This window comes from Mus musculus, chromosome 18 (assembly GCF_000001635.26).
Source record: "Mus musculus strain C57BL/6J chromosome 18, GRCm38.p6 C57BL/6J".
Classification (NCBI taxonomy): domain Eukaryota; kingdom Metazoa; phylum Chordata; class Mammalia; order Rodentia; family Muridae; genus Mus; species Mus musculus.
In genome coordinates this window covers 42,911,873-42,936,338 of record NC_000084.6, presented here as the reverse complement: position 1 = coordinate 42,936,338, position 24,466 = coordinate 42,911,873, and the positions used below count along the sequence as shown (strand labels likewise).

General features: G+C 41.2%; 1 protein-coding gene and 1 long non-coding RNA gene across 2 annotated transcripts in view; both read left to right on the top strand.

Annotated features, from left to right (window-relative positions):
- Window positions 1-24,466, top strand: part of Ppp2r2b (protein phosphatase 2, regulatory subunit B, beta) — a 414,265-nt gene that overhangs the window by 123,133 nt on the left and 266,666 nt on the right. The window lies entirely within an intron of this gene.
- LOC108167376 overlaps window positions 1-24,466 on the top strand; it is a 49,753-nt gene that overhangs the window by 14,870 nt on the left and 10,417 nt on the right. The window contains exons 2-3 of the long non-coding RNA XR_001782436.2: window positions 5,208-5,238; window positions 8,690-8,796. This is a non-coding gene — a long non-coding RNA (uncharacterized LOC108167376). The remainder of the gene's footprint in view (window positions 1-5,207; window positions 5,239-8,689; window positions 8,797-24,466) is intronic.

Here is a 24,466-nt window from a genome sequence, read left to right as displayed (position 1 = left end):
GCCTCACTAAGCCAGTTGTGAAGTGCTTCTGAACGGAACCAAATGCAGTGTTGCTGCCTTCCCTGAGGAGCCCACTTAGAAAGCATGCTTTCTACCAAAGATCTGGATCCCAAACTGTTTGCTCCTGTCTGTACATACCATGCTTGTTGCTTTGAGCACATTTCCTCAGGCCCCACTGGGTAAATCTTGTACTCTGCTCTGCTGGGTAAATGCTTTATCGTATAGACCAAAGACAGCCCACACCAAGAGTTTGAAACCTATGTTACTAGTTATAGGAGCAAGCACCAGGCTAATTTGTTACTTCACAAAATTTAAAGTAGATGCAAAGGAAGAAAAATACAATCTTTCCATGCTGTTTCACATAGAAAAACAAAAACAAAAATCCCCAATAATCACTTTCATTTAAATACTGGTTCTATGTCACCGATTACATTCAATACTCACATTTTCTCTGTTTTCACTAATGTATCTTAAGCAATTACTCATGTTTAGAAGCCCATTATATAGATGAACAAATTCATGATGAGGATGTCATGGAAAGTGACACAGCTATTAAGAGACAGGCTGTGTCAGCAGCTGCCATTGAATGAACTAACTCAATTTTTTAAACGAATGTATAACTCAATGGCCAATGTTCCCCCTTGAGATAAGCTTCCAAATTGAACTAGTAAGCTTTTCACCTGTAGATCAAACATTGGGCTTCTCACTGGACCACACTGTTAGAATCTGGAGCTGTAGTTTAGCTATCTGTGGGGATATTTAGAAACCTGTGTCCAGATGAATCTCTGTATGGCACACTTTAAAAGGGTGTGTTGTTAACACAATTGGCGGCTGCCCCCACAGAAGCAGGCATCAGTCTGGAGGAATGTACAGATGCTGTGGCTTGTCTCAGCTGGGTCTGTCTTTGTTGCCTGGGCAACCAAAGAATGTAAGAAACACACTGTATTCTTTTCTTTTCTCTTTTTCTTTTCTGTTCCTTCCTTCCTCCCCCCCCCCCGCCTTTCTCTCTCTCTCTTTTCCTTCCTTCTCTCTCTCTCTCTCTCTCTCTCTCTCTCTCTCTCTCTCTCTCTCTCTCTCTCTCTCTCTCTCTCTCTCTCTTTCTTTTCTATGTAGATGTGTAGGCAGGGTCAAATAATAATGCCTGGAACCACTACCTATAGTTGAGAGACAGAAGCCATGTTTCAGGTTGTACAAGAGAGGCAAAACACCTGGATTCTTTCCTGTGGCAATGACAAGAGAAAGATCAGTTTCTGGGATCCTGGCAGTCTTTTCTGTAGATTTGTTCTCTAAGATAAACAGTCTATACTAATTTTTTTTTCTGTGATAGCTGTAAGAAACATTACAAAGATGCATGTTGCAATGCGATTGTAAACTGTGGGTTTGGAAATCCATCTTGAGCTCAAAGCTTGGCTTCTCAATATGCTAATTGTGCACCCTTAGGCAACTTACTTAACCCCTTTTAACCTCTTTCCCCATCTTAAAAAAAATGAGAACACTCCTGTAGATTTTGCATATAATTGATTTCCATTCATTTATTCAGGGTCGATTTATGTGTCAGGCATTCAACTAGATGCTAGAGGAACAGAGGCGAATTAGGAATAGTGCCAGTCTCCACAGAGGCCACATCTAGTACAAAGGGTGTATATTTTGCTACTTTTATTATTGCTGCCACAAAACACCTAACCGGAGGCAATATAAGGGAAGGGAGGGGGAGTTTGGCTCAGTGTTTGAGAGTGTTGTCCATATGGTAGGAACGCATGGGGGTAGGTGCAGGAATAGGAGGGTGCTTGCTCATATCTGGAAGGATTGGGAGCAAGAAGAAGGAAGCATCATGGAGGACTGTAAATTTCAAAGCCTACCGCCCAGCATCCCATGTCCTCCAGCCAGAGCTCGTGTCTCCAAGGTTCTGAAACCACACAAAAAACATGCCACCAAGCTTGTAAACAAGGGTGTACGTATGTGAGCCTGTCGGGGGAACATTACACTCTGAAACCATATCAAAGTATATGTTTAATTAGTCACTATGAGTAATGAGCTAGAAAGTAGAGGACACAGAGATGCAAATGACAGGGAACGCCACCCAGTGTGGGGACTTGCAACAAACTTTGTAATAAAAATACATTTGGATCTTAGAGGGGCACATGGTTTAGCCAGGGAGAAAAGCAGAAGAAATACAGTTTATAATCATATTGAAAGACGAGAACACAAGAGAAACAACAAAACACAAAAGGAAACAAACAAACAAACAAACCCTCCAAATATAGATAATCCATTCCAGAACTGTCCAAAGCATAATGAGACTCTGAGAAAGCAGAGGTAAGAGGGGACTCAAGAGAGTCTCTTGAACTTGGTTAAAAGGTTCAGCCTTTGCCGTAACAGGTAGGTGAAGTCCTTAGAGGATGAAAGTGCAAGTGGTGTGCAGAGCTGAGAGAAGCTCAGCGCACATGGTGCACCTACCCAGGAACTCAAAGTGCTGGGCAGGCGATATCATTATCCACAGCTTATCATCATTACTCCTCCTGTTACCACGGGAGATAAAAGGCAAAAAAAAAAAAATCTGCCTGTGCTATGAAAAGAAGTTTAAGGTGGCTGCGCCTGGAAAGGCTGGTAAATCCATCCTTGACAAGCGGCAGACAGGGTGCAGAGTCCAAAGCCTGCTGCTCTGCAAGCATATTCTTCTTCCTCATTTTTTTCTGCTCATCTGCCTCTCAGCCCCCTCAATGAATTCACACGCTTGTTAAGCAGTGAAGTCATAATTCTCTCTGGCAGTTCTGTCATTCCCATAATTGATTCTTTGCTGGAGCTTAAACATACAAGAATGCAGGTGGACCAGATTATATGTTTGCAGGGGAAGCCAGGGGTGTTGGGCAGGGGGAAGGTGAGTGGGAGGACAGGAGTGGTGGAGAGGAGATTCTAACACCCCAGGCTGGAGACAGCATCTGTGAAAGCAGAGGAAGACCGTGAGATGACGTATTCATTCACTGGGGTCAAATTGCTCAATGCTTTAGTGTCAAATACTCTGCATTCTCAGGGAGGGATGACAACTGTGGATCTCAGCGAGAGAAGAGGAAAACCAGACTGGTCATTTGCAGTTCTTAACTCTGTTTACTTTCCTTTACCTTGGGTTTAGATGGTGATAGAAGATTGTACTAAAAACTTACAGAAGTAGAATATTCTTAGTTGGAAGTCATGAGGTCAATGATGAATTTGTAGCCTAATTTGTTTATGGAAAACTGTGAAGGGACCAAGGTGGTGAGATTCTGACAGCCATCCTGCCATGCATGTGTGTCCTTAAGCAAAACTCTAAACATTTCTATTAAATGAAGATGCTTATCTATTAACATAAGTTCCCACTTAAACCAATGATTGCTAACGACTAAGTAAGGAAAAGGCTCACATTTGAGTTTGCGTTCTGGAGTTCCTACACCATGCTGGACATAGAATGACCCCCGGCTTGAAGCAGATAAATGTTAGGGAAAGCTACAGATATTTGATGAGAAAAAAAATACAAACACAGGTAATGGCAATCAAGGAGAACAAGCTGCAAGGGCCAAAGAGAGACACCAGGAAACATTGCCACAATACTCAAGTGAGAGAAGTCAGTAGAGAGCCATACAGCTGTGCACCATGACTCTATAATAAGAGAACTCTACTTGGAATATCCACCATACCACATAGTAGCTGCGTGCTTCAGTCACCAAGGCCGTGGATCTTGGATGCCAAGCCAGATCTCGGGTTTGACACTGGAAAGTCAATAGCCACAAGGCAGCTAAAGAAGCAGCCAGGGGAATCACGTGTTTCCCTTGTCACTCTCTACCAAGGATGCATAACTATTAAATTAAATATAATGAGACCTACTATACCCTCAAAGGAAGAGAACATTAAAATAGTAAAATAGTAAAAAAAAAAAAAAAAAAAAAAAAAAAAAAAAAAAAAAAAAGATAAGTAAAAAGCAGGCATAGCCTGATTAAAACCTCAGCTCTTCCATTTGGTGTTTCTAGGTATTAAGTAATTCAAAAATACAATTGTCCTTAAAGATATTAGCTTTGTGGCTAATGTCAGGTTTGAGGACATATATTTAGGTACAAACCAGCACTCATTGTTGTCACCACTCAAAGTGAATAAAACTAATGAGTCCCATTACCAGCGCTCAACCCCAGCTTTGGCTTCAGAATTTCAGGGAAAGGAAGGGGACACAAAACGTTCCCAGGTGAGCTCGGAGGTTCTCACAAACCCACTTTTTTAATAAAAGCAGGACTTTATCGGTCCTAGAGGGATGAGGTACAAGAAAAGGCAGAGAGTTTTCTTTTTTGTTTGTTTGTTTGTTTTTTATTAGGTATTTATTTCATTTACATTTCCAATGCTACCCCAAAAGTCCCCCACCCGCTCCCCAACCCACCCACTCCCACTTCTTGGCCCTGGCGTTCCTCTGTACTGAGTCAGATAAAGTTTGCACGACCAATGGGCCTCTCTTTCCCCTGATGACCGACCAACAAGGCCATCTTCTGATACATATGCAGCTAGAGACATGAGCTCTGGGGGGTACTGGTTAGTTCATATTGTTGTTCCACCTATAGGATTGCAGATCCCTTTAGCTCCTTGGTTACTTTCTCTAGCTCCTCCATTGGGAGCCCTGTGATCCATCCATTAGCTGACTGTGAGCATCCACTTCTGTGTTTGCTAGGCCCCAGCATAGTCTCACAAGAGACAGGTATATCAGAGTCCTCTCAGCAAAATCTTGCTAGTGTATGCAATGGTGTCAGCTTTTGGAGGCTGATTATGGGATGGATCACCGGATATGGCAGTCTCTAGATGTTTTCTTAAAGAGTTTCCCTGCAGCTTGAATTCAGCTGAGTGGCAGAGCACGGCTTAGCATGAGCAGGGAGGGTCCTTGGGTTGCATAATGCAGACAGAGGTTTGCACTGTATGCATTGACTAGAAATGGGTGGAGGTGGGGTTGGGGCAGTGTTGAAAAAAGGTATTTCCTTTGTGTTCATGATTTTTTTGTGTTCATGATTTTTAGATATTAGCAAGGAGAAGACACATGGCAGGCCTTGGGCAGAAGGGAAGGAACTAATAGTTTATTTCTATGGTGGTAAATCAAGACATAGCACAATGTATGGACCAAGTGGTGACCTGAAAAGCAAAAGAACCCACTGAGTCTGACCTAACAAGCAAATGTAATGACTGACCATATTCTTCTCTAGGTTTGCACCTGACAGTGACAGCTAAACTCAGGTAAAGGAACATCTTTTTTCTTAAATATATTATTTCTATTAATTCTTTGAAAATTTCATTCATACATACATACATACAACATATTTTGATTATAATCACCCCCTTAACTCTCTGCAGGTCCACCCCTACCTTTCTGTGTCTTCTGACCTCCATGTCCACTTTCTTTCTTATAATACACCAAGTGTTGTATACACCAAGTTGTATTGCCCATGTGCAATACAAATTAGGTCATCCATTGGAGTGTGGTCAAACCACCAGGAGCTCCACGCTTAAAGAAAACTGACTTTCCCTCCCCCAGAAGCTATCAAGTGTCACTAGCTCCCAGTTAGGGGTTAGAGTTTGTAAGCTCCTTCTGTTCCCATGCTGTAAATGGTGGCTGAGTTGCTCTTCTGTGGGTCTTGTGCTGGCAACATAGCTGCTGAGAGTTCATGGGTGTGGTGGTCCTGTCATGTCAAGAAGAAACTGGTTCTGTTCCTCCTGACCTCTGGCTCTTAGAACCTTTCTATGCTGTTTATCTCACAATGGTCCATGAGCAGTGTGGTGATGGGTATGTGAAGTAGATGTCTAACTTGTGGCTGGGGACTCCGTACCTACTCTCTACACTTGGACAAATTTGGAGTTTCTGTGATAATAGCCATCCATTGTAAAAGGAGACTTCATTAATAAGGTCCAAGAGCTGAACTGATCAAAGGATAGAGAGATAGGATTTAAAGGGCTGTCTGCTGCTATATTCACATCATAAAAAAAATAACACATTTACCCCTGGAGCCTATGAACACTCTGTGTACTCTTGATCAGAATTACAACACTAGGCAGGTTTTAAATCCAATCAGAAGTTTATGGTTTACCCTATAACATTTCTTACTATTACATATTTTATCACACCAATCATTATAAACTACAGGATGAACATCTTTGATGAAGATTGACTGTTACGTTGGCTGAAATTCCACATATTTTTGTGAGAGAGAGAGAGAGAGAGAGAGAGAGAGAGAGAGAGAGAGAGAGAGAATTCTCTAAGTTGATCAGGTAGGAGGATAGAAGTATGATAGGTGAATGAGAAAGGCCAAGTCTGCAAAACACTGTGGGAGGGATGTTTTTAGTTAAGTGCCAGGGTGAACAATTTTGATTTTATTCTGAATACAATGAAAATACATTGAAGGATTTTTATATAGAAACCCAGTGTATTCCAATTCACATTTCCTAACATGAGTTTTCTCTGGCTACTTAATAGAGTACATTAGATTTCAAGGAACAAAGGTGGGAGGTAAAAAACCAATGACATGACTATCCTAGCTACCCAAATGGAAATGGCTATGGTGTGGCCCAGACTGATGTAGAGACAAGAAGTAAAGACATTCAAGGCTGGGTAGAAAATAAAACCATGGAGTTTTCTTCTTTTTTTTTTTAATGTTAGATTTTTTTTTAATTAGGTATTTTCCTCGTTTACATTTTCAATGCTACCCCAAAGGTCCCCCATACCCACCCCCCCAATCCCCTACCCACCCACTCCCCCTTTTTGGCCCTGGCGTTCCCCTGTACTGGGGCATATAAAGTTTGCAAGTCCAATGGGCCTCTATTTGCAGTGATGGCCGACTAGGCCATCTTTTGATAGAGTTTTCTTCTATAAAATACAATAAGAATGAAGAAAGAGATGATGACACCCCAGCCTTGTGTAAAAATATATGTTTCAACTGGAATGTCTTTATGATAATGGTGTTTGTAGAAGTCATTGTTGACTCTAATGCTGAGAGCAGTAGCCTAGTGGGGAGTTGATTTTGAGCTGGAGAAGACTTTGAAGTACTCAGGCCCCCACCTTCAGCTGATGAATCAGCTCCTGCCAAGTCTCTTTGGAGCTTCTACCTGGGCTATTGAACCTATTTTTTATGTCACAATGCAGTCTAGTCCACATAGGGTTTTTTTTTTTTTTGTTGTTGTTCATAAAGCCCCTTCCCTTGCTTAGTCTCCATCTTGCAACATATTCTTCACCAGTGTCATCTCTGGATGTGTGTTTTCTTAAATTGTAATCAAACTGATCCACAATAATGTCCTTAGTCATTTGAATGAATGAATGGCTAAGTATATCTCAGATTTTCAATACTTTTATTTTTAGCTAGCCACACTAGGAAATCAAATGATGGTTACAGGCATAAACTGAATTAGAATGTGTCCAGAGATTAAAAAAAAATGGCTTCTACAAAAACATAAAAATCACTAACCTTTTTTTGTGTGTGAAGAGGTCCTAGAGGGAGTATTTTTGTAAACTGCTACCCTCTACCAATCACTCCTTCCCAAAAGACTCCATTGACGGTCATCTCTGAAACCCTATTCACATATGTATGACCAACTAAAGCCATGTGGCCAGTACTTTGCACTTCATCTTGTTCATAGGGGAAGGTCCTCTTTGTAGAGAGAGAAAATATGGTGCAATACACCTTTAAGATTATTGTAACATCCAAAATGTCAATATTGTTTTTAAGTGATCGCATCATTGTCTGAAATAATGATTTGTGCAAGGAATGTCATGAGTCATAATTAATTTACATATGCATTAAAACCAACTCTCAAGGAGAGCCTCCTTTCCAAACATTAGAATTAAATATTTATATTTGTTGTGATTTCATATGTGCAGAGTTAATATTGCCTCTCAAACCCACCTGCTCTCCACCATGTTGTTGCCCCTCCTCTTTATAACCACAGAGATGTGGAGTTAGGTTAACCCCGGGATTCAAAAAAAAAACCTCACCCAGGGCTTTGTGAGAGGAAAACGGAAAGCACTGAGCCAGCACCACTTCTGTGGAACATAGGACACATGAAGATGAGGCACTCTGGCCGTCACATTTCTCTTTAGGGTCTCATGAAAGGATTTATGAGCTTGTAGGCCTGGAACTTGAGCTACCAACTCAAGTACATTTATTGTATTTATTTGAAAGGAAGGCCAAGTCCCTCCAGTTCACTCTGCTGAATTCAGTTTTACCTCTCTAAAATGGATATGAATCTATAAATCAAGGTCTGTGCTCTGTGGGGTCCCTTAGGGAAAGGTCAAAGGGAGATTAAGGGACTGAGTGACTCATTTTAATATGACAGATTTGGGGAGGAAAATCATTGCAAGTAGAGACGTCAAAAAGTAGAGAGGACTTCGATGAAAGTGGAATTTCAGTGTTCCCTGGTGTTATATAGTAACCTCTATTCCTCTCTATTTTTACCAAGTGGGGAAATCACTTGGATTCTTATGACTTGGCTTTTGAGCTAATTGGAAAGTATGAGTTATGTTGTCAGTCTCACTAATGGGTAAGAGTGAGCCCCAAGGCTCCCTCCCTGCCTTCCTCAAACAGGGGGCTGTTTCCTCAGCATCCGTCCTTCCTGCCTGCTTTCTCTTACCATCTTGATTAGACAATGATAGTGCTGATAATGAGAATGGATATTTACTTAGCATCATTTTTATTTGAAGCCCAAGGCTTGCAGTATGCCTCTGAAGTCACAGCAAAAAGTATTACGTCCTTCCTGGGCAGACAAGTTCTTCACAGGACAAACAGCCTGAAATGAAGCCCTTCACAGGTATCTGCTGAGTGGTTGGAGATATGACCCATGTTTAATAACTTTTCTTAAGTATATCAGTATATAGGCCTAAACAGAATGTGCATGAGGCTTGTCTTTTGTCTTACAAATATATTTGCATATCGGGTTAGTATTTGGCACAGTGAAGTAACTGAATGTTTGTTAGGAATAAAGCAGGGGCCAAGAAGCAAGTGAGCAATTGAAAGAATAAAATAAATTTTTGTGTGTATGCCAACTCTATGTGCAGAATGGTTCAACATCTTTCCCCTGTCCTTCTCAGAATATTCATTCTCTCCCGTCTACCATGTTAATAATCCCTACTCGTATCCATGTATTAGCTGATTCAAGGCTGGAGATGGCTCAGTGGTTGCTGTACTTTCTGCATGGGGACCTGAGTAGAATCCTCAGCACAGGAAGGAAGGAAGGAAGGAAGGAAGGAAGGAAGGAAGGAAGGAAGGAAGGAAGAAAAGAAGGGAGGGAGAGAAGGAGGGAGGGAGGGAGGGAGGAAAGGAGGAAGGGAGGAAGGGAGGAAGGGAGGAAGGGAGGAAGGGAGGAAGGGAGGAAGGGAGGAAGGAAGGAAGGAAGGAAGGAAGGAAGGAAGGAAGGAAGGAAGGAAGGAAGGAAGGAAGGAAGGAAGGAAGGAAAAGGGCAAGGTAGACCAGTAGTCTGCAGCCAGGAAGACCCCGGGGTTAACCAGCCAGTTTACTCAAATCCATGAGCTTAATGTTCAGCAAGAGAGAGTATCTCAACTCACACACACAGACACACACACACACACACACACACACACACACACACACACACAGACAAACAGAGAGAGAGAGAGAGAGAAAAGGGGTGAGAGGAGAGAGAGGACAGACCCTCATTTAGTAAGTGGCCAATGTCTCCTCAAATGATAAGAGAATAGGTCACTTCCTGAGGTATCCATTACTTCCCAGGGAACTTCTTCCTCACTTTCTTAGTGTCTTCTAATCACAGGTGCATGGGATGCATCCCCCAGTGTGCTGAAGGAGTCCTGAGTCTGGGGAATGTGACTTTAGTTATTATCTGTAAGCAACCCAAGTGTAATATGCTACCTATTCTACAGCAACCAGTATTGATGAGCCAATAAATACTCCATGGATGTAGATGAGGCTGAAAGGAAATAAGACTTACGTGGGCAGTGTAGTGGAAGGAGGCATTTGGAGTTCACCATGAGGAAAAACAAGCAGGACACACAGTCAGTACAGAAGGAAATGGCTGCCAATGTGATGTAAAACATGACCTGTCCCTGACAAGGGTGTCCCTATCACAAGAAGGGCAGTAAAAATATGACCTTTATCCATCAAATTATTTGTTGTGTACCTACTGATTACATAGGGGTGGTCAGTCAACCTCTTACTAAAACCAAATCCTGTCCCTTTGGGAACTTATTGAATGGAAGAGGTAACAACCAATCAGACAAATGATTGCCCAGGTATCATTTATAACTTGAAGAATCCTCATGTAGGCACTAAGGAAATGGGCTTGAAGTATGAGAATAGACCAGAGTTAGCTAGATGAAAGAGGGTTGAGAGCCTTTTAGACAGGGGATGGCAGCCTGTGTAAAGGTTCTGTGGTACACTGGGAGGTATTGACCATTGATACTTTCAAGAAGCTAGTGGAACAGTATAATCATAGAATAGAATTTTTTTTAAAGGCTACTAGGAAATGTTGGCTGAAAGGTTCATAGGAGGAAAAAAACCCTGCTGGGCTTGGGGCACAGTTGATGTCACCATGTTTTATTCTTGAAAAGAAAACATAAGAAACTCTCCTGCAAGTCACTTACACCAGCACCCCCAAAAGTTCAGGGGAAACTGTGAAAGAATGGGGGGGGGTATGTAAGTGCCAGGAGACAGGAGGAAGGACTACAAAAGGCCATTCCCTCAAGTTGATATATCTATTGCAACCATTAACTCATGTGATCTATAGTTACCTTGCTGGGCCCAAACAAGACCTCTATGGGGCTCTGTCCTTCACATCTAAGCTATTAGCTGACCATAGATTCTGGGAGAGGGGGATTAATGTCTTTAGCTGTATTCCTTCTGTGAGCCTACCAGACAGCAATGAATAGTTCCAAACCCATGGACACATAGATGGCCTTGATTAATCTTGATGTTTCATAAAATGGTAATGCACAAAAACCTGACAGTGAGAGATAACTGAGAGTGGAGGGCCGTTAAGGTCTGTAGTCTGTAGGGAGGTGAGAGATGTGAGTGGTCGCTATGCAAAGTATACAAATGTAAAGTTGTAAGATAAAAATCCACCGAAAATGCAAATCAAGAAGGAAACCTCATGTAACACAGTAAAATACACTACTAGTAATAATATTAGTGAGGCGCTACCTCATGCCGTGCCTACTACACAGCCACGAAGAAGATTGCTATTACCAGTCTTCTTTTACAATTGAGGAAACAAGTTCTCAGAGATTGGGGCAGGAAGCTGAGTGGAAGGATGCTGCAAGCCAACCATAGAGGTTTAAAAAGGAGATGCTTACATTGGGGTTATACTGGTACCAACTAAGCTTGCACAGCTCTTAATGGTGAGACCCTGATCCCTCTAAAAAAAAAAAAAAATCATCACACCCTTATCTCAGACCCAGATGAAGAAACCTGTCCTGTGCACCATAATGCTTAAATGATTAAACTAACTTTAGAACCCTTGAGAACAAAGCACTCGCAAAGGTCTATCTCTAAAACTTTGTAAGACTCCCAGTGAACACTCTGCTGCCCTCCTCATTACTGGGCTCACACGAACATGAAATTATTTGCAGTGAAAGATTAAACTTTATATTATACTTCAAACTGTAAATAGCGAGGCGAGGCGGAAATGAATTTGGAAAATGAAAACTGATAAATTATAAGATCCGCAGCATGGACTGGAATATCTTAACAGGCTTCGGGTGATGAGAAAAAAAAAAAGAGTCAAATATTTAAAAAGTAAACAGGTTTTTTTCCATTTATTTTAAGCTAACAAAATGAAATTAAATCGGCTAGCAGCAATTAGATAAATGGATGTCAATCAGATATGAAACTGCTAAAGAAATTAGCCATGGGGTAGCCCTTTAATCGGCTCAGGCTTTGTGTGTGTAGGATGGTAGAAATGTGACCTGCTATCAGCCCAGGTATGATTGAATTATTAATAATATTGTACAAGGCCACCTAGAAACCAGAGCTTGGGGACTCTAAATCTATTCTAATTGAAACGGAGAATCAGCAGACTGGAAAAGACCCTGGCTCTTCTCAAGATGTGTCACAGTAGGTGACACGTGAGGCATGCAACACGGTGGCAGCTGCAAGCTGACCTCTCGGCAAATTTAATCTGCAAATGGGTTCCTGCTTAAGACAGTTAATGCTGTCCATTATTCTGGAGGTTTCTTTCTGTGTTTTGGAAAGCATGGGCAAGAATGTTTCATGCCAGGTTATTATGCAGATCACCCGGGTAACAGGAAGATTATGAATGCAGATAAATCAGATTTTGAAATGAAGGGCTTTCCTGACCCTTTAAGAGGATGGTAATATGTGCATAACGGTTGGGAAATGTTCCCTGGTCTTCAGGACAGGAAAAAAAGGTCACACTGTCATTCCTTGAAGTGTACTGAGGTTGGAATTAAAAAAAAAAAATTCCAGGAATAGTCTTTGAACAAATGAATAGAATTCAAGATCCAGCCGCCTTTGGAGAGTTCCTTGCTCTTTCCCCTGGTTTTAATGTGACGGAATTCTTCAGTCTCGTGGGACCCCAAATAAAAGCGCTTACTTAGTTCCCTATGTAAATTTCCATTCTGGGGATAGTGAGTGGTCAGAAACAGGAAGGGCCACTCATACTGCTTCTTTCCTAAGTCTACCACTTCCCTCTCTTAACCCTAAGGAAATCCCATTTTCCCCTGGGCATCTGTGTTCTCACTGAGCCCTGCCTCCAGGTACTGTTGAGAATGCTCACACATAAACAGAGAGGTTTCAAGCCCAGACCCCATACCAAGGGAACCTTGATGAGAACCTTGCACTCCACTCAGGTCGGTGTCCTCAGCTACAGCTTGGGAACTGTAAACTGTGCAGGACAGGAAATTAGAAGGCTTTTGGTGTGTCAACAGTTGTTTGTTTACGAGGTAAGGTTTAGCCTCCTTCATCCATATTTACATGTAAACAATTTACCAAAATAGATGTATTAAAAGAAAAAACTAATGATTTACTTCCATATGGGAGTAGGATTGTTCATGGGATGTGAGGGCATGTTGGATACTAAAGTTTCCTGAACCTGGAATCAGAATATATCTTAGAATCAGATTTCTTCCTCTCTGGTGGTTCCCTGACTATGCTCCATGCTGGCTACAGGAGTCCACTGGTATTTGATGGCTCTCATTTCCCCAGCGACTGATAATGTCGAACGTATTTTAAGAAACCTGTTTGCCATTTGTATGTCTTTTTGTTCAAGTGTTTTAGATTATCTTTTAACTCTTGAATCACAAGAGTTTTAAAATAGGTTTGATAAGTGTTTAGGTTAAAGATTTTTAATATATTTTTCTCCGAGACTTATATGTCACCCTTTTGTATCTGTGTTTTAGGGTTTTTGGTTTTTTTGTTGTTGGTTTGGTTTGGTTTGGTTTTGGGAGGGGGACTGTTGTTGTTATTTGATTGGTCTGGTTTGGGGAGTTTTGTTTGTTTGATTGCTAATATTATTCTCTCCAGCTGCTACAACCTAGACTTAACATGACCTCTACTACAATAACTTCATTTTGAGATCTGCCACCTTTATACCCACAAATGTATTCCCATTGCTTCTGCTTTCCTCTCAAGGATGGATAGGTTTATTAGCCATGTCTCCCATCTCATGCTAAGGGGAGCCAGTCAATATGAACTGTTGTTATGATGACCATTTGGCTGCCATATTGGTTAGACACCAGGTTTCACCAGGAAGCCTATAGTCCTTCCATGATACTCACCAGATCTTGAAGAACTGCATTCTTTCCACTGTTTACCAGGCAGGATTCCTGCAGCCTGTCTGTGACTTCTTTCATTCCTCTGCTGGACCTAAAATTAAGTTTGCACAGCCTTAGCAAAGAGACTCAGTGGGTATGCTCCCTCGAGGTTTCAAAATCCTACATCCTGTCCCTTGGTCAAACTTTGAACTCCTTTCATAATTTTTCTGTGAAGAAGGAGATGAAGGAGGAGGAGGAGGAGGAGAAGGAGAAGGGGAAAAGGGAAGGAAGAGAAGGGAAAGGAGAAGGAGGAGGAGGAAAAAAGGGGGAGGAGGAGGAAGAGGAGGAGAAGAAGAAGAAGAAGAAGAAGAAGAAGAAGAAGAAGAAGAAGGAGGAGGAGGAGGAGGAGGAGGAGGAGGAGGAGGAGGAGGAGAAGGAGAAGGAGAAGGAGAAGGAGAAGGAGAAGGAGAAGGAGAAGGAGAAGGAGAAGGAGAAGGAGAAGGAGAAGGAGAAGGAGAAGGAGAAGGAGAAGGAGAAGGAAAGGAGAAGGAGAAGGAGAAGGAGAAGGAGAAGGAGAAGGAGAAGGAGAAGGAGAAGGAGAAGAAAAGGTGGTAGTGGTACTGATTTGGGATTTTTGGTGATTTGTTTGTTTGTTTGTTTGTTTGTTTAATATCTCTAATGCCTGGTTTGTCCTGGTATCTGCCTCTGTACTCAGTTATGACTTCCACACTGTGCAGCTTTGAGGAAACTTCAATCACTATATATTCAAGAGAGGATGTGAGTAAAAACAACAACGATCATCTCAGTGTTCTGATTTGTGGAGCCTCTGCAGGATTTTTTGGGAATCCCCGGAAGTACCCTGACCACAGTTGAGAACTATCTCAAGTGGGAAAGTTTAACTACATTGGTTTGAGAATAGGAAATTGGGATGTTGTTCCCAGAGCACTGGTGGCTTTCAGCTGGATTTGGGGACAATTTCTTGTTGTGGTTGGGACAATTAGACTGTCAATAACATGAGTAGAATGATCTGGAAAAAGGACAGAGGAAAATAAGCTTCAAAAACAATATTTAAGAAGGCAATGTGTCATCATACATCAAAGGCCAGTCTTCAGGATTTTTGTGACAATTAACTGTAACTATGTAAAGTGCATAGAACAAAGCCCACAGTCTGGAAAGCTCTGTTTATATGAGAAATAATATAGTAAATGTTGTTAGTAATGGCAGTGGTCTAGTATACTCATTTCTGACACTAAATGAGAAGAAATAAAAGCCTGAATTGGGCAGAACAGGAGACACACCTAAGAGTAAACTTGCTATTTAGATGTAAGGGTGAAGAAATTTTAAAGTATAGAGAGTAATATTTTGTTATTTAACCCCTATGGAGACTCATAAAGTATTTCCATAGCATAGATTCTCAGTGAATGTTTACTGGGAAGGAGGGAGAAAGAAGGCATGGAGGGTTGGGGTGGTAGCATCAGTCTGGCAATGTTGAGATGTCTATGGACTTTGCACATGGTGAGTTCAACTTGCACCCATCTTGAGAATTGAACTCTCCAAAGACTTTCCATCACACCTTGGATTTTGTTCCAGTTTCTTACATCTGACCGTGTTGATCCTCTGTACATTTCCAGTTTCAGCTGGAGTCCTGAACCCTGCAAACTTCCTCCCATTTAGTGATATTTGTTCTAGGATTATGCTTTCTTACATCGTTCCTGTCACACCAGCTCCTTGTATACCTGGATTCTCTGTATCATGAAGTGTTACCTTCTGAGAGAACCTGTTCATAAATATTTTATCAAGGTAAATTTCCTTTTCCTTACATTCTTGTCTTCCACCAGACTCCATCCATTGTCTTTTTGACTGTTGAGGTTTTTGATCTTTTGCTACCCTAAATACTGATTGCTCCCAGAGACGACACCTAGACTCTGGGGATGCTATGTGACCTTGCCCCCACCTCCAAGTTATGCCTGATTGGTGAATAAAGATGCCAACAGCCAATAGCTGGGCAGAAGAGACATAGGCAGGGTTTATGATTCCTGAGCTTGGGGTCAGAGAACTGTGAAGGGAAAAAAGGAGGAGAGAAAAGAAGCAACCATAGGATAAGAATCTTAAAATAGTGGCCATGTGAGTTGGCTAATTAGAGTTTAGACTTAAGAACAGCCCAGATGAAATATAGCAAATTATATAATGGGATTATTGACTAGGAAATAGAGATAATAGCATAGAGGACAAATATCTGTACAGCTCTTGTGCTGATTAAGACCTATTATAAATATGAAGGTTGTGTGTGTCTTTTATATGGGAAGAGTGGTCAAATGCATGGTAGAAAACCCAGATATGGTTAAAATTTTCAACAACACTTGATAGACCAAAGCTTCTTGAGGTCAAGGAATGCACACAATTAGCATGACACCTAGATCATCAAGTATTTTAGGTATAGCTGGCCTTCTTTATGTAGGTGGTCTGTGATCAGGGATTCCACCAATTGCAGATGCAAAATGTTCAGAAAGAATTGAGTTTAGACTGATCATGTACAGAATTTTTCTTATCATCACTCCCTAAATAATATAGTATAACAGCTATGTGTATAGCATTTCCATTGCATTAGTTACAAATAACCTATTTATAGTACAATTTAAAGTATATATGTATATATATGTGAGTTATATGCAAGTGTCTCTATATGTAATGTGTATTATATACAAATGTGTCACTGTACATATGGGACTTGAACATCTATAGATTCTGATATCTGTAGTGCATCCTGGAGCCAGCCCACCTACAGATATTGGTGGATGACTGCATTTGTGTCTTAAGAATCTAAATGGAATTCAGGATATGAGTTAATGTAAATGAATATCAGAGAGGATGTCGTGGGGCCTATACTTCAGTATGAGTTCATTTGAATGATACTTTCAGTCAATGCCAACATGCCAGCAATCCATAATGAGAACTTCAAGTTTGTATTTTATTTTCAAAGAGGAATCTATCTCAATGTGTGGAATCTCTTCAACTCTGTTTCCTCATGCTGTCAGCTGAAATGTTCACGTTTTGAGAGTTGCCAAGTCAGCAACAATGACAGGACATGATGCTCCTCTAGACATGGCACTGGCTCATGCCTTGCCCCCAGAGTCCCTCTCATGGGTGTCTTTCCTTGCATTCTCCCTGCACCTTTTTCATTTCACCAAAGTGACTCTGTCCTTGTTTATTTCAAAGGCCCAAGGACACAGTCTGGATGAAGAAGAGCAGATTGGCCTGTGTACATTTTCTAACTCAGATGTTTTTTCACCCTAATTCTTTAGGATTGAGTTAGAAAGAGATCTCATGAAGCAGGGAACAATACTGCCCTTAATACTATTGTTAAGTAAAGGATTTACAGCATGTAATGGCTGCACAAAGGGGGGCGGGGGGAGGGGGCAGAGTTCAAGAGCTCCGGATTCTCCAGCCACTCAGTAAGGGAAGTGTTAGTTAGCTTCCTCGGAAAGTGATTTTCATCCTGGGCAGTTCGAGTTGTTGCTTCATTGTTTGTAAGGAATCAGCATGGCTAACAAGAAAGTTCCAGTGACAATCTCATGTTGTTGACATAAAAACAATCTCTGGTTCCTTTCAGGAAACTCTTTGGATTTTTAAAAACTCCTTACTGTAGCTAGGCATGGTGGCACATGTCTTCAATCCCAGCACTTGGGAGGCAGAGGCAGGGATCTCTGTGAGTTTTTGGCTAGCCTGGACTACAGAGCATGTTCCAGGACGGTCAGAACTGTTACACACAGAAACTCTATCTTGAAAAATCAAAAAATAAATAAATAAAATTAATTAAAATAAGTCAATAATAAAATTTAAAAAATAAAATTAATTAATTTTTAAAAATCCTTAATGATGGGGAAATACACCATAATTATGTAGTTTTAAATCTCTTAAAATACTAAAAGAACAAGTCATTTCACTCTTGATGAGTATAATTTTCAGTTAAATGTATGCATGTTATATGTACACATATATAACACCTCTCTAGGATATCAATACTTCAGAACACCTTTTCAGCCCTTATCCCCACATAGACATAAACACACACAGATAGACAGTAGATAGATTGATTGATAGATAGATAATTATAGAGAGATGATAGACTGATAATATATCTTTAAAATTACTTGCTTTTCACTCTCATAGATTACTTACATGTTTTATTATTTCTGGCATTTTCCCCTTATTTCTCCTACTTTCAAATTTTAAATCTTCATTATTATTGTGTTTATACGGACATGGAAGGACATGCACGCTACCGCACACAGATGGAGGTCAGAAGCCAATGTTGTGGAGTTTGATCTCTCTGCCTTTAGTTGGGTTACCAGGATAAAACTCATGTTACCGGGCTCACACAAGAGGAACTTTAACCACATTTTTTAAACCACTTTTTTCCCTATAGCATTATTATCTATTTTACTGTGTGTGTGTGTGTGTGTGTGTGTGTGTGTGTGTGTGTGTGTGTGTGTGTGGTGTGTTAGTGTGTGCATGTGTTTAAGTATACTCACATAACATGGAAGTTAGAGGATAACTTTGGAGAGGTCCATGCTCTTCTCCTACTGAAGTTTCTGAGACTCAAACTCAGATCTTCCCGTTTGCCCAGCAAGTGCCATTACCGATGAGCCGTGTCACTACCACTCATGTAGTTACTTTTAGAGCATCCTGTTCTTGATTTTGTGAGCTTATTGGCTTCTAAACTATTTCTTCCTGTACTAATTAAGGGTTGTTACATTCCTGATAGGTCTGTTTATCCCAGTTTTCTTCTTCTGAGTATGGGTTTACTCAGTTGAGTAGAAGATCTCACGTGGCCTGGTCATATGCAAGAGCACATTCTCATTCTAAGAATGGTTGAATGAACATCAATAGAGCTTATCCACTGGCTGGTTCCATTAAAGAGTGAGCAGGCTTGGAAATGCATTTTGGAAATTCTAATTCTCAACTGCAGAGCTCTTCACTCTGGAGAATCAGTCCCCACCCTCATCACCGTGACCCTCTTTGGATCACTTTAGATTTTATTTAAAAGGAAAACCTTCTGTTATAGCATCCCAGTGTGGAATATAGAGAGCAGAACGCTAAGACACAGAGCAGATAACTAACTTATCTCTCTATGGAAATCACTTAGTCATCTCCCCCCATTTCAGCCCTTCCCTCAAACCACGTTGGGTACTCCTAAGTACTAAAGCATCGCCAGATCTGGGCAACGTAAGGGCCTTCACAGCTCCTCTCTTCCCCTGTTCTCATCCAACCTCATTTCTTCTCTCCCTGGCATCTGAGACCCACAGTGTGCTTGGGGAGCCTCCTCCCATTCTCTCCTTGTGAATCTAAATCTGCCTTATACCTTCGCCATCATTTTGAAGAGAGTCTGCAGGTACAGAGGTAATAAATATACATGCAGCTCACCTTTTGACATTAAGTATTATCCAAAAAAAAAACAAAAACAAAAACCATCAATGAACATCAACAATAACTTAAAACAGTAAGCCACACTTTCTTAGTTCATCTGTTTCTATATCCTGGAAATCCTGTTTTAGAAAACAAAAGCCTTGGACATGGTGGTACATGCCTTTAATCTTAGAACTAGGTATCTCTATGACTTTTATAGCAAGTTCTAGGCCACCCAGAGCTACATATGGAGACCCTGTCTCACTTTTAAAAATTCAAAATAAAAAATCAGTCCCCTGGGTGTGAAGAGAATGGCTCAGCAGTTAAGGGGCCCTGGCTGCTCTTTCAGGGGACCTGATTCCATTTCTAGTACCCAAATGGTAGCTCACAACTGTCTCTAACTGCTATTCTAGGGGATCCAACTCCTTCTTCTGGCCTCAGCAACAGGCACTCACATGGTGGATGAACATACATACATCCCAAACACCCATACATGTGAAATAAAATCATTTTTAAAAGACTAAAACCATCGTTGTTGATAGTTTGAACCTCTCCTTTTCCCAACTACTTCATAGACTCCCTTGCTTTGTGGTATTAACAACTCTTTCCATTGCCTCTAAGGCTTGGGATGCTCATTTGCTTATATAATTTTTATTATTGTCCAGAGAAATTGTCTATATTTTCCTTATAATGCATTTTAATTTATTGTGTATAGTTACTATACATAGTACTTTTTTATATAAAGACATTTCATACAGTTGTACAATATTCAATAAACATATTCCCACTCATAGCCTCTACCCTGCATGTCCTTTCCCATCCTTTCCCCTGCCATTAGTCTCCTTTGTTTCCCTAGTCATCTTAAGTTTTACTTCATGTCATTCATTCATACACACACACACACACACACACTCACTCACACATTGATTTGGTTATCCATAGGTGTGTGTGATTTAAATATAAGGGAATCATTACTGGAGTAAAGTCAAGTAATATTGGGTTAAATGAGCACAATGTCGGCCTGCTTGGTGAGCTGCTTGTACCTGATTATGAGGGGAAAGGGTTTTATAACGCCATGGCCTGCTCTCTCTCTCTCTTATACACACACACACACACACACACACACACACACACATATATATATATATATATATATATATATATATATATATACATATATATACTAATATGATACTTTGTAGCTAGATCAAATACCATGTGACTCTACAGGCTTTGGAATATCTCTTTGAATATCCTAATGCCTCTACCTTTGTGGCGCCATCACTATGAAATACTACTCCAAGGCCCCCACATGGTATTATTTAGCCCCAACTGTCAAACAGTCATGACTTCTTGGGACTGTTTGTTTTCCATTTTAATAATCACCGACTGAAGCAGCACTGACTAAACTGTGACATGACAGACCAATGTGTCCCAATTAGAGCACATTACGGGATGGATGTGTTAGCGCTCCTGTGCTCTCCTGTGGTGGACATTGACTCGGCAGCTACTTATTTGCCTAATGAGGTGGAGTCCAGGAGTCTGGCAGATGGGAGTCTTTTGACAACATTTATTTCAAAGGAGATAAAAGCATATTTCAAGGAGGCACGAAATTATGCATACATTGCTAAGTTTGTAGGAATGATTTTTTTCCTTCAAGCATATTATTTACAAACAAGTTTCAGGCCTTATTTTAATAAACAGCTATCACCTTCTGAGCCCTACATAGAGTTTTTGGATTTTGCCTCCATTGAACAAACTTGCTTATAGCCACTGGGACCTAGTAGTAAATAAAAAGCAAGCATGATTCTCTCCTGATCTTACCATGTCCAGTCATTCAGTAAGCACGTTAGGACATTCAGACACGGAGGCAGAATTGTACCATGGAGGAAGCAGAGAAAGAGAAGCGGTGTTGACAGAGCCCTGTGGAGAGGCTGGCTTGGTCTGTATCAGTGAAAATCCTGAAAAAGGATGAGTGCTCTGAATTCTAGGGCAGCTTGGAATTATGGGTGAAAGAGCCAAGAAGTCTCCCAAGAGAAAGGAAAAAATGCAAAGGCAGTTGGAGCATCCTCATGGTGCTTCAGGGAACAAAGGGGAAAATGTATTTTGAGATAAAACCAAGCAGACGAGATATAAAGCCTTAACTTTCTTCTCCTGCGATACACATGCTGCCCTTTTTAGCCTAGCTTTCTTTCATCCACTTATTCATTATTTGATTAATTACAAATGGATTCAAAATGACGCACTGAAACCAACAAGTCTGTGTTGGTTCTGAAGCAAGCTCAGATCCACCTGAGAGTGAGGCTCAGAACTGACCCTTAAAAAGACTCACTAAGAGACGACACCCAGATGTATAAGTTCACAGAGGAACAGCGTCATCCTACATCAGTGTTTTGGAAGCTGAGAGCAGTTGAGATGAAGGGTGGAAGAGAATTTCAAATGTAATAAAAATATATATATATAAATGCCCAGAGATCCAAAGAACATGTAGCAAGCTGGGAAACTTTCATGGAATCCTCAAGGCTCCCAGCGTAGACTGTGAGATGTTAATGGATGGATATGAGAGTCAAAAAGCACTCACCAGCTCTTGCCCTTCTCACTGATACAGACCAAGCCAGCCTCTCCACAATGCTCTGTCATCGCCCTGTTGCCCTTTCTCTGCTCCCACCATGGTACCAGTCTGTTGAGCTGTATTAAGAGCCCTTGGATTTGCCTTTCTCTGCATTGTGGGAAGCATTTAGAGGTTGTTGCAGGGTAACTGGAGCACTCAGATGTGCACTTTAGGGGATGATGCTTGAGGATGGAAACTCTGCTAAGGAGGAAGCCTGCTGAGAAGTGGCTGTGTCCTGAGCTGAGGCCATGGCTACATGAGTGGACAGTTATGGACAGGCCTTTTCAATGGGAGTTTCTGCATGGGCCTTTGCAACTCTAGATGAGGAAAAAGGGAAATGGTAGAGATGTCCACTGAGCTTCTAGATTGGACAACTAAGGAAAAGCGCACAGCACTCAAGAGATGACAAGAGAGATGAATTACTTGCTCTGCTTTTTCTTCCCAAGTATACTTTAGCTACCTTAAGCTTTTTGAAGGGTTGTCTATACTACAATATATTGCTAAGTACCTGTGACCCAAAAACTGTTTCAGAAACATCAGAATTATTTCACATACAAAATCCCAAAGAAGTAATCAACTATCCGAACCCTAACCCTAACCCTAACCCTAACCCTAACCCTAACCCTAACCCTAACCCTAACCCTAACCCTAACCCTAACTCTAACCCTACCCCTAACCTAGGATAGAATGCAGTTACTAGCAATGTCGTGTCTTTACTGATTGTTCAAGGCCTTAAGGGACATATCATCCATCCTTGCATTGATCTTTCAGGCCAGCAACTGGTAGTATTTTTCTCTAAAACAAAACTATTCTATAGCATGTAAGGATACTGCAAGTTGTGGCAGAGTACTCCACCTTATAAAAAGCTAAATCAACTTCTTTATGAGTTCTGTCTTTCAAACATTACATTGGATACCTCCCATAGAAGGCTGTATCAAGGCATCATCCTTTGGTTTGGTTTGGTTTGGTTTGGTTTGGTTTGGTTTGGTTTGGTTTGGTTTGGTTTGGTTTGGTTTTTCTCAACTTGACATGGGCATGGGTCATCTGAGAAGAAGGAACCTTGACTGGGAAAATGTCTTCACCTGAACTGGCCTGTGTATAAGTCTGTTGAGCTTTTTCTTAATTAATGGTTGATGTAGAAGAACCAAGCCCACTGCTGGTACCACTACCTTTGGGCAGGTGGTCCTGCATCATATAAGAATGCAAACTTAGCAAGACACAGAAAACATGGCACAAAGCAGGAATCCTATGTCCTATGTCCAGGGTCCTGCCTTGAGTTTCTGCCCTGACTTCCCTCAGGGATGGAGCATGACCTGGAAGTGTAAGATGAAAGAAATTATTTTCTCCCCAAGTTGCTTTTGGTCATGTTGTTTTATCACAAGAGAAACCCTAACTGGGATCATGTGGAGACTTTCGTTTTCTTTTGTAGAGTTTGGGAGTAATTTTTCAGACCCTGTACATCTTTGACTACACACTGATGACACTTTAAAACACACTGATAAATCTGTCTTTGGGTTTAGGAAACTGTAACATGCAGTGTTTCAAATTAGAGCTATGGGAATCAGGTCTGTAATTGGGAAGGCCATACTAAAATTTAGTGAAGAGAACATAAAGACAGAGTCACAAATCAGAAGATGTTGAATAAGAAGATGAGAAAGCAGATTCATACAGGCCAAAGCTAAATCTGAAATTGAGGTGGTGAGAAATATGTTCACATGCACATGTTTGTATGTGCTGGCCAAGAGCTGGGAGGTGTGTGTGAATGTGCGCGCGCGCACGCGCGCGTGTGTGTGGGCCAATGGGCATTAAGTAAGTCCTGTTTGAAGCCTGCAGAAGTTATTGAGGATATTTTTGTAGAGAGTTTGGTGCTACTATAGGACATGAGTGGCTTAAGCTCCTTCTTTATTTGTAAAGTCTGATGATCCTCCTGCCAGCTTTTGTGAGAGTTTTCCAATCAGCTGCCCACTGACTTTCAGAGAAAAGAAGCGCATTGCCTGCTATTCAGTGCATGAAGCAGGCTTGACCCTTGCCTCTTGAATTTTGAGTCTGAGCTCCTCATTCTGTCCTGTTTTCTCTAAGCTGGGGCTGAGCTGGGATTTGAAAGACAAGAGATAGGAACGATCCAGACACTGTCATTGTGTGAAAGACAGTAATCTCTCGCTGAGTCCTCCTGTCCTTCAAGGCAAGGCCATCTCCACGGTCTACAGCACATGCAGTAGCACAAGGCCTTCACGCAGACATGTCTCATGCTTGGCATCACACTCGGTTATTGCTGTCTTAAAGTCCCTGATGCTTTGTGAACAGAGAGCCCCGTGATTATACTTTACAGTGGGCCTTGCATATTTGTTATATAGCCAGTCTCAGAGCCTACGCCTACTATTTTACACATTCATTTTTACCCACTGACACTATCCCTACTTAGGTCAATGCCTCTAAATCTTTATACTGTGGAGTGTCTCTCACCTGAACATACATTTCAAACATTATCTCTCTAATCATGGTGTGAGCTCCTTGCCAGTGTCTTAAAGGCTAATGCTCAGTACTTTGTAAGCAGGTCATGCATGCTTGGTGATAGGCGAAGATGTGGCTCCAGGACAAGCCCACGCACATGACAACTTCATACTGCCTTGTACTGAAATCATGGCTTTGAACAAATTAGAAAAATAAAAACAAGAAGACCAAATTACTTCAAGAATGAGAAATGGACAAGTGAATTAAAC